Below are 9,495 nucleotides of genomic sequence, written 5' to 3'. Positions count from 1 at the left end.
ATTAGAGCTTACAGCTCATGAAAGTCCAAAATCCAGTATCTCAAAATATTAGAATATTTCCTAAGATCAATCAAAAAATGGATTTGCAAAACAGAAAAGTTCAAGTTCTTTAAAGTATGTTCATTTGTGCACTCAATACTTGGTCGGCAGCACATATTACAGCAAATGACTTGCACAAATTACAGCATCAGTGAAGTGTGGCATGGAAGTGATCAGCCTGTGGCACTGCTGAGGCACTATTGAGCCTTCAGATCATCTGTATATTGTTGGATTGTCTGTTTCTCATCTTTCTCTTGAAAATATCCCATAGATTCAGGGGTCAGGCATGTTGGCTGGCCAATAAAGCACAGTAATATCATGGTCAGCAAACCACTTGGAAGTGGTTTTTGCACTGTGGGCAGGTGCTAAAGTCCTGCTGGAAAAGGAAATCAGCTTCTCCATAAAGCTTGTCAGCAGATGGAAGCATAATTTGCTCCAAAATCTCCTGGAAGATGGCTGCATTGACTTTGCACTTGATAAAACACTATGGACCAACACCAGCAGATGTCACGGCCCCCCAAATCATTACTAACTTCAGAAACTTCACACTAGACTTCAAGCAGCTTGGATTCTGTGCCTCTCCAGTCTTCCTTCAGACTCTGGGACCATGATTTCAACATGAAATGCAAAATATACTTTTATCTGAAAAGAGGACTTTCGACCACTGTTCACTGTCCAGTTCTTTTTCTCCTTAGCCCAGGTACGATGCTTCTGATGTTGTTTCTGTTTCAGAAGTGGCTTGGTAGTCCTTTTCCTGAAGATGTCTGAGTGTGGTGACTCTTGATGCGCTGACTCCAGCTTCATTCTACTCATTGTGAAGCTCTCCCAAGTGTTTGAATCGGCTTTACTTGACAGTATTCTCAAGCTTGCGGTCATCCCTGTTGCTTGTGCACCTTTCTTCCTTCCAGTCAACTTTGCATTTAATATGCTTTTATACATCACTCTGTAAACAGCCACCCCATTCAGTAATGACCTTCTGTGACTTATTCTCTTTGTGGAGGGTGTCAATGATTGTCTCCTGGACCATTGCCAAGTCAGCAGTCTTCCCCATTAGTGTGGTTTCAAAGAACAAGAGATACCCGAAATTTATACTGTAGGGATGGTCATTTAATGAAACTCAAATGTAAATATTCTAATATTTTGAGATATCAAACAAACAGATAATCAACAAATTAAAAAAAAAAAAAAAAAAAAAACCTTTTGAAATGTTTTACTTTACATGTAGGGAATCTAGAATATATGAAAAAAAAAAAAAATAACTTTTTCATGATATTCTAATTATATGACCAGCACCTGTAAATAGTTTTCTTCTTTTCTAGAATGCTGCCATTTCCCCTTTGCCCTGAGAGCAGAATCAGTCATTGTTACTGGGTCTTTGAATAACTTGAAATTCACAGGCCATCAATCACAACTTTTCCATTCCATTTTTCTACCTGTCCCGTCTTCATGTCAATTAGAGAGGGGTTTTTAGGCTCTATGGCTAATAGGCTCCTTTAGACAAATTGTAGTGGTGTAGTGTAGAAGGTTTCACATACAGTGAGGCGAGGATGTATTGTAACTAATAGTTTTTCCATACAGTGAGAAGAATTCATGAGATTCTGCACGTTTAACAGTTGTAACAGTGTAACAGTTTCTCTCACTTGGAAGTTGCAAATTTATTGCAATTTGAATGTATTTTATTGTTATTAAATGTTCAGTCTATAAGAGAAAATTGCATGACTTATGTCAATGTTTCTATATGTAAATCATTGTAAATCAATCATGTTAGTATCCCTGCTGATCAGCTTAGAATCAAAAAATTTCCAGTCTGGTCTAGACTAGAAGTGCTGGTTTGGTGCTGTTTTAGCTGGTGAACCACCATTGTGAATTTAAGCTGGTCTACCAACATAGTCTTTATAAGTTCTAATTCAATTTAATTCAATTCAGTTCACATTTATTTGTATAGCCCTTTTCACAATAAATATTGTTTCAAAGCATCTTTACAGAGAATGCATGTCAACATTACAATTTAGAGTAATCTGTTATCAGAGATGACTGTGTCCAATTTTTGTAATTTCAGCAATGTACATATGCAAGTTACGCAGTTACACACTTACATTAATAAGGCTGTGACTGAAGTCAGTTGTAGTTCTTGTGTTTCTATTTTCTTCAGTGATTCTGCTTGTTAACAGCAGGTGTTAATCACTAATGTACAATCATCACTTAATTAATTGCTTAATTATCTCTTTAACTTTAACTCCGCTTCAGTGTTATTTTAACACTATTTAGAGATGGACCATATGTACTCTGAGCAGAATTGATTTAACTCTGGAGATTTTGCTGTGTAGCTAACAATGTATTAATTTAAGGTAGAAACAATTAGCTCATGGAAGTAATGAAAACATATTAACAATGATTAGGATATATTGGAATGGTGAAAATTTAGAATGGTGCATGTTGATCCAGAGATTGCATCTTCTGAAGTCCTCGCAGGGGTTGGAGCCGTCTCATCACAGGTGTTGGTCAACTGAAGTCTTCATAAGAGGCTGGATCCAAGCTGAAGCTGATGTACTCTAGCGACCTCGGGACGGGCATCCTGAGATAAAACAGAAAAGCAAATGAAGAATAATTAGCGTAGCTGCTGTTCATAAGATTAAGCAAAGATAGTCATGTGCAATTGATCTGATATAACTGGAGTACAAGGATACAAGGAGGCATTATGTGAACGCTTGGCTAAAGAGATACGTCTTTAATCTAGATTTAAACTGGGTGAGTGAGTCTGAGCCCCAAAACATTATCAGGAAGGCTATTCCAGAGTTTAGGAGCCAAATGTGAAAACGGAGACTGACATGGAAAAGAAGAAATTGTTGAATAAAGATGTTTTTTTGTGTTTTTTTGTGTTTTTTTGTGTTTTTTTTTTTTTTTTTTTTTTTTTTTGTTTCTTTGAGCACAACAAGTATTCTCGTCACTTCATTACATTACATTAAGGTTGAATCACTGTTGTCACATGGACTATTTTAACAAATATCTTAATTTGTGTTCTGAAGATGAATGAAGGTCTTACAGGTTTGTAACGACATGAGGGTGAATAATTAATGACAGAATTAACATTTTTAAGTGAACTAACCCTCTAAGTTGTTGTGCTTGTTATTACATCATGGGTCACATGATAATATAAACATGGCGGATAATGGTCAGATCGCATTCATGCTAAACGCATTCAGGCTATATAGTACATATTCTTTTAGCACTCACTAAGTAAGTACTTATTGAAATTAAGTTCCTACTCAGTGAGTATGCAGTTCCGAACGCAGCCACTGTCTAAATTAAAGAGTCATTCATTCAGCTGATTCATTCAGGACCAAATCAAGTGACTGTCTTTATGAATGGATCATTGAATCATTGATTCGTTCAAAAAGGGTGACTCGTTCAGGAACAAAACACCACTGTTACTGTTCTACAACAGTTCTACTGTGGTCTTTGTTTGGAACTATTTTCATTGCTGAAATACAGCAAAAACAGACAATAATGTAACTTACAATATATCCTTGATAAAGTAATATTGATATACAAGAGTTCAATAAGCATTTACAATCATGCTGATATTTGGAAAAACAGCACACATGCTCGTGTGATATTTCTTAACTACTGTATAGATATATAAGAAAAAAAAAACTCAGGGCAATTCTTATGGCATAGCCTACTAAACTACATCAACGGGGTGAAAACATGCACTATGGCCCTGTCCCAAATGGAACCCTAAGCCCTCACGGTCTTCCTCCAAGTCCACACTTTCATGACTAGGGCTGCCCCCAAGCAAAGAATTTTCTAGTTGACTAGTTCATGGTTCATTTAGGACATCGACTAATCGCATGTTTATATTAATTGAATTACTGTAATATATACTGGGGGGAATACTTAACCATAAATTATGTTTTATTAACAAAGTTCGGGAGGAGCAGGTTCAGATAATTAACCTAATTAGCACAAGTGGAAAGCATTCAGCTAATCAATTCAACCAACAACAAGAGGTATATATATACTGCAGACTTACCTCGGTTCATTGACAGTTTATCAGCATCCCTCTCACCATCTCCTCACTTCTAGTTCTTAACTTATGTTCTTAATTAATACCTGCACCTTATGGTTTGTTTTTGCCAATTTTGAATTAAATATTCACATTCTCCATGGCATCGTTTGCAGGGAAAAGAAGCTATTTTATAGCATTGCATGATAATTTGATGTTTTCACTGTAGTTTTGCAGAAATCCATTCACAGTGTATCTGGTTACTATCAAAACAATGTCGCTGCTGCTTCAGCCATCACACAGTAGAAATATCCAAATAAAAATATGTGTTTAACAAGCTGAAAGAAGTCGATATAATTCTTTGTTGGAAACGTTTAAATGTAACTGAAGTTTTATTGTTATAAATACAGTGCCCTCCACAATTATTGGCACCCTTAGTAAATATGAGCAAAGGCAGCTGTGAATATAAATCTGCATTGTTTATCCTTTTGATCTTTCATTCAAAAAATTCACAAAATTCTAACCTTTCATTGAAGGAAAACATTTGAAAGTGGGGGGAAACTCACATTATGAAATAAATGTTTTTCTCCAATACACGTTGGTCACAATTATTGGCACCCCTAGTAATTCTTATGAGTAAAATATCTCTGAAGTATATTCCCATTCATATTTACATTTTTTAGCACACCAGGGTGATCATGAACATGAAATTGTCCAGCCATGACTTCCTGTTCCACAGGAGAATAAACATGAGGAAACACAAAGGCCAAATTCCCGTAATCATTCATCACAATGAGAAAAACCAAAGAATATTGTTCTGATGTGAAGAAAAAGATTGTTGAGCTTCACAAAATAGAAAGTGGCTGTAAGAGAATAGCTAAAGCATTGAAAATCCCCATTTCCATCATCAGGGCAATAATTAAGATGTTCCAATTAACTAAAGATGTTACAAATCTGCCTGGAAGAGGACGTGTCTAAATCGTCCTAATGTGCGGTGAGGAGGAAAGTTTGAGTGGCCAAAGACTCTCCAAGGATCACAGATGGAGAATTGCAGAGATTAGTTGAGTCTTGAGTCTCAGAAAGCCTAAAAAAATGATCAAACGGCACCTGCATCACCACAAGATGTTCGGGAGGGTTTCAAGAAAAATCCTCTGCTCTCATCCAGAATCAATCTCCAGCATATTCAGTTGTCAGTCAAGTCTGGAACTTCAAATGGGACCGGTTTCTATGGTCAGATGAAACTAAAAAAAGCAGCAAACCCACCAGATGGGTTTGGTGCACACATGGATAAAAAGTACCCCATGCCCACGGTTAAATATACTGCTGGATGTTTAATGTTATGGGCCTATTTTTTTGCTGGAGGTCCTGGACATCTTGTTCAGATACATGGTATCATGGATTCTATCAAATACCAACAGATAAAAAAATCAAAACCTGACCGCTTCTGCTAGAAATCCAATAATGGGCCGTGGTTGGATTTTCCATCAGGACAATGATCCAAAACAAACATCAAATCCAACACAAAAATGGGTCACTGAGCACAAAATGAAGCTTCTGCCATGGCCATCTCAGCCCCCTGACCTGAACACTAAAAAAAATGAGTGGAGTGAACTGAAGAGAAGAAGCAGAATGATCTCTGATCTCTTGTTAGGTGTTCTCCAAACTCATCAGGCATTATAGGTGAAGACTCAGAGCTGTTATCTTGGCAAAAGGAGGTTGCAAAAAGTTTTGAATAAAAGGGTGCCAATAATTGTGGCCAACGTGTTTTGGAGAAAAACATTTATTTCATAATGTGAGTTTCCCCCCACTTTCAATTATTTTCCTTAAATGAAAGGTTCGAATTTTGTGAATTTTTTGAATGAAAGATCAAAAGGATAAACAATGCAGATTTATTTTCACAGCTGCTTTTGTTCATAATTACTAAGGGTGCCAATAATTGTGGAGGGCAATGTATATGTAAATATTCACTTTCCCATGGCCACGGATGGGAATCAGAGATTGTGGGTCACATTCAGAGGACATACTCTGACACACTGTTTTTTATCCATTTATTTCAACACACAACAAACAAAATCAAATTCCTAGAAGCTTGTGAACAGTTTTTTTGTGGATGCGTGCAAGTTCTGCTAATTCACAAGCCGACAAACTGTTAGAGTCATACTTGCAAAGGTAATTTTAAACCAAACTAAATACAAAACTTTCAAAAACACTCAGCAATGTCATTATTTTTTATTGAATATTTTACTGAGTGATAGACAGTTTAATCAGTGACATTATTAGGCAGTTTTTAATCAGTGACATTATCAATAGATTTGCTATTTGGCGTCTTGTCACCCCCTCAACCTGCTTCTCTTAGTGTTTTTACACATAGAAAAGGCGTATTACATTGTTTGGTTTTCTCCCTGAACAATGATGTGAGTTACTATGGCAATTCTGATGCAGCATGAATGACCTACAATGAAAACATTTTCACAATCATGAAAGAAAATCAAAACACTGCCGTAAACTCATTAGCAGTAATCCAGTGCAGTCCTCCTAAAATGGTGTCTAAAGAAGACCAAGAGCTCAACTTCACATTCTGTGGCCGGAAAGGTGCAAATGTTGATTCTTTTCTAGACATTGTGTCTTTCTCAGAATGATCTAAACTAAACTTGTGGTGCATTTATACACAAAATCTTCATTTTGAGTTAATTACCTGAATACTAAACCCCAGCAGTGAGGTGAAAGCGTGTTTTCCACGTGGTGAGCAGCGATAAGTAACAAGCGCGTGATCTAAACATTGTGGGTTTGATTTCTGCCTTGTTTATCTTTATGAAATTGTGTGTAATGTGTCATTTAGATTTGTTTATTATACAGGTAAGCATTGTACTTATCTTTCTTATTCTTGGATTAGAAATAAATGTGAACTACTGAACCTCTCACTTCAACTACTGAACCTCGGCAGTTCTAATGAATTTTAATTCAAGTCAAAGGTTATTTCAATAATGCCTTTCCACCAAGAGTTATGGTACAGTAGAGTACAGTACAGTACAGTACAGTACCGTATACAATTATTTCCATTCCGATTGTCAGAAGTTGTGAATGGTACCAAAATACTTTTTTGGGACCCTTCTGTTTGGGTACCTAGCACAGTCGTCCGGTACCTAAAGGGTGGAGATAGACTCACTGCAGAACATTGATTGGTTGACAAAGAATCAAACATAAGAGGTGCCTTTTTAATATACAGTTGAAACACAATACCGTTGCAACACAATGTCAGCACGCAGAAATGTACCATTGCACATGCCGAGAAGCAAGAACAAGATATGCTGTATGTCCTCCATTGTTGTTTACTGTGTCGCTTTCTTCTTCACGGGAGAATAACATCGATCGCTACTTTCTGACATACACCACTCCTATCAAGTAAGGGTACTGTTGCAGTGGAAACGTAAGCTGGATCAGGGTTTACCGTCCCGAATCGTACTGTACTGTATTGTAATGTACTGCTTGGTGGAAATGAGCCATAAGAGGCTGATGAAAGATAATTATCAATGTCTTACATAAATAAGGTGTTAACTTTTTACAAATGTTATTGTTGTTTGAAGCATAGTTCACCCATTTACCCTTATTTTTTCCAAAGCCCTTATGTCATTCCAAAGGTAAATGGTTTGGTTACCAATATTCTTCAAAATATCTTCTTTTGTGTTTCACAGAAGAAAGCTTTTTACCAAGGGTTATGAATCCCTCCAGAGCAGAGATAATACTGCTTTTACAGTGTTAACCCCACATTGCAGTGCCAAAACTTGTACAGTGAGAAATGGCATCCGTCAAATCAATTAGACTGACACATATGCAAATACTGCAGAGTTTACAATGTGAAACTTTATCATCTAAATACCCAGGATCAATTGTTAACCCCAGGTAAATTATGAACAATATGAAACATGAAGCATGATAACCATTCAATTTACCCAGAGTTTAGAGTAACCCAGTGTGAAAAGCCTTGGTTGTCACACCTTAGAAAGCATTTCACATTTGAAATAGTTAACCCTGGGTCATTCTAAACTGAGTAAGTCTGACTCTATTGTCTATATTTTTCTGAATGGACTTTTCAGACTATAAAGGTAAGAATTAAATTTTCTGTTCTTCACTGAAAGCTGAAACTACTGTTTATACAATGCACTGTGTTTCCATGATTGTCCAAAGCATGTAAATATGAGGCACATGAGTCTGTTGCTAAGCATCAAGCCAATTACATGTGTGAAATGTTTCTTTACCTGGGGTTAAAAGCGAGGTTTAGGCCGACTGAGTTAAGTGCAGTGTGAAAAGCCCTATTTATTACATTTGTTTTTTTCTAACATGATTGAGGAAGGGATAAAAGGAGATTATAGCTTTGTTACTATTTATTTTTTCTTGTGGCTTTGCTCCTCTTCTCTCCTTGAGCTTTGCATTCTGTACAACTTAAATGCCATAGGCCAGACAGACTCAGGTCTCCTTCTCTTAACATGAAGGGCACAATTGACTGTATATGTTTTATCATCTTATACATATATTTTGTAACCAATTCAAATGTAACCATAACTAAATACTGTTATTAAACCCTTTAAATTATAAATTGTTTTACCTAGTACTGAACAATATTAGTATTAATATTAAAGTGCTACCAGTAGCAATGCAACATAGCACAATGCTCTCCCACATAATTTGCTATTCTAATTGTGCTTATTTCCATCATTTGTATAAGTAGCAGTGCATGGTAATAGAGCAGAAAGGCACAATTTTACACCATCATGCTGATAAAGATTCTTTAGTCATTCATCAATCCTGCAGCCTGAACCACTGTAGTGGAACTAACTTTACATTATACGACAGAAAATATGATGCATATTTTAAAAAGATATCACAATATACATACAAAGCTGTAGTAAGTAGTAATTATAGCAAGTAAACATTGACCAACAAAATGTTTTTAGTTTAATAACATTGTACTTTAATTGTATTTATAATATGTATTATGTATGTGTTATTTTAACGAATAATTTTTAATATAACTTCAAATCATTTTCAAAATACAAGTTTAAATTTTCATGATCAATTCCACTATCAGTAAATAATGTTAGGAAATCATTAAAACACCACAACAAAAAAGTAGGATTATTATGTGTCTAAGATACCTAACACCATGTATATGTCAATTACACTTAGGTTTCTTATATACAGGCAAACCAAAAAAATCTTTAACCAGACATTTTTGGTATTTTTGATATATTTTTATAGTGGGTGCAGGACACTATAGTTCATTTATGTAAGTGAGGATAGCAAAATAAAGTAAACTGTGACATATTATACCCAAAAATTCTTCATACAGTGGACTACCAATAAAATTGATAAAAATTTGGAAAAAAAAATAAAAAATATTCAGACACTTTGACCTGACCATGTTTTGCTTAAGTGTTATCTGACATAATTAA

Source organism: Megalobrama amblycephala, linkage group LG13 (assembly GCF_018812025.1).
Source record: "Megalobrama amblycephala isolate DHTTF-2021 linkage group LG13, ASM1881202v1, whole genome shotgun sequence".
NCBI lineage: Eukaryota > Metazoa > Chordata > Actinopteri > Cypriniformes > Xenocyprididae > Megalobrama > Megalobrama amblycephala.
Note: the sequence above shows the minus strand (reverse complement) of the source record.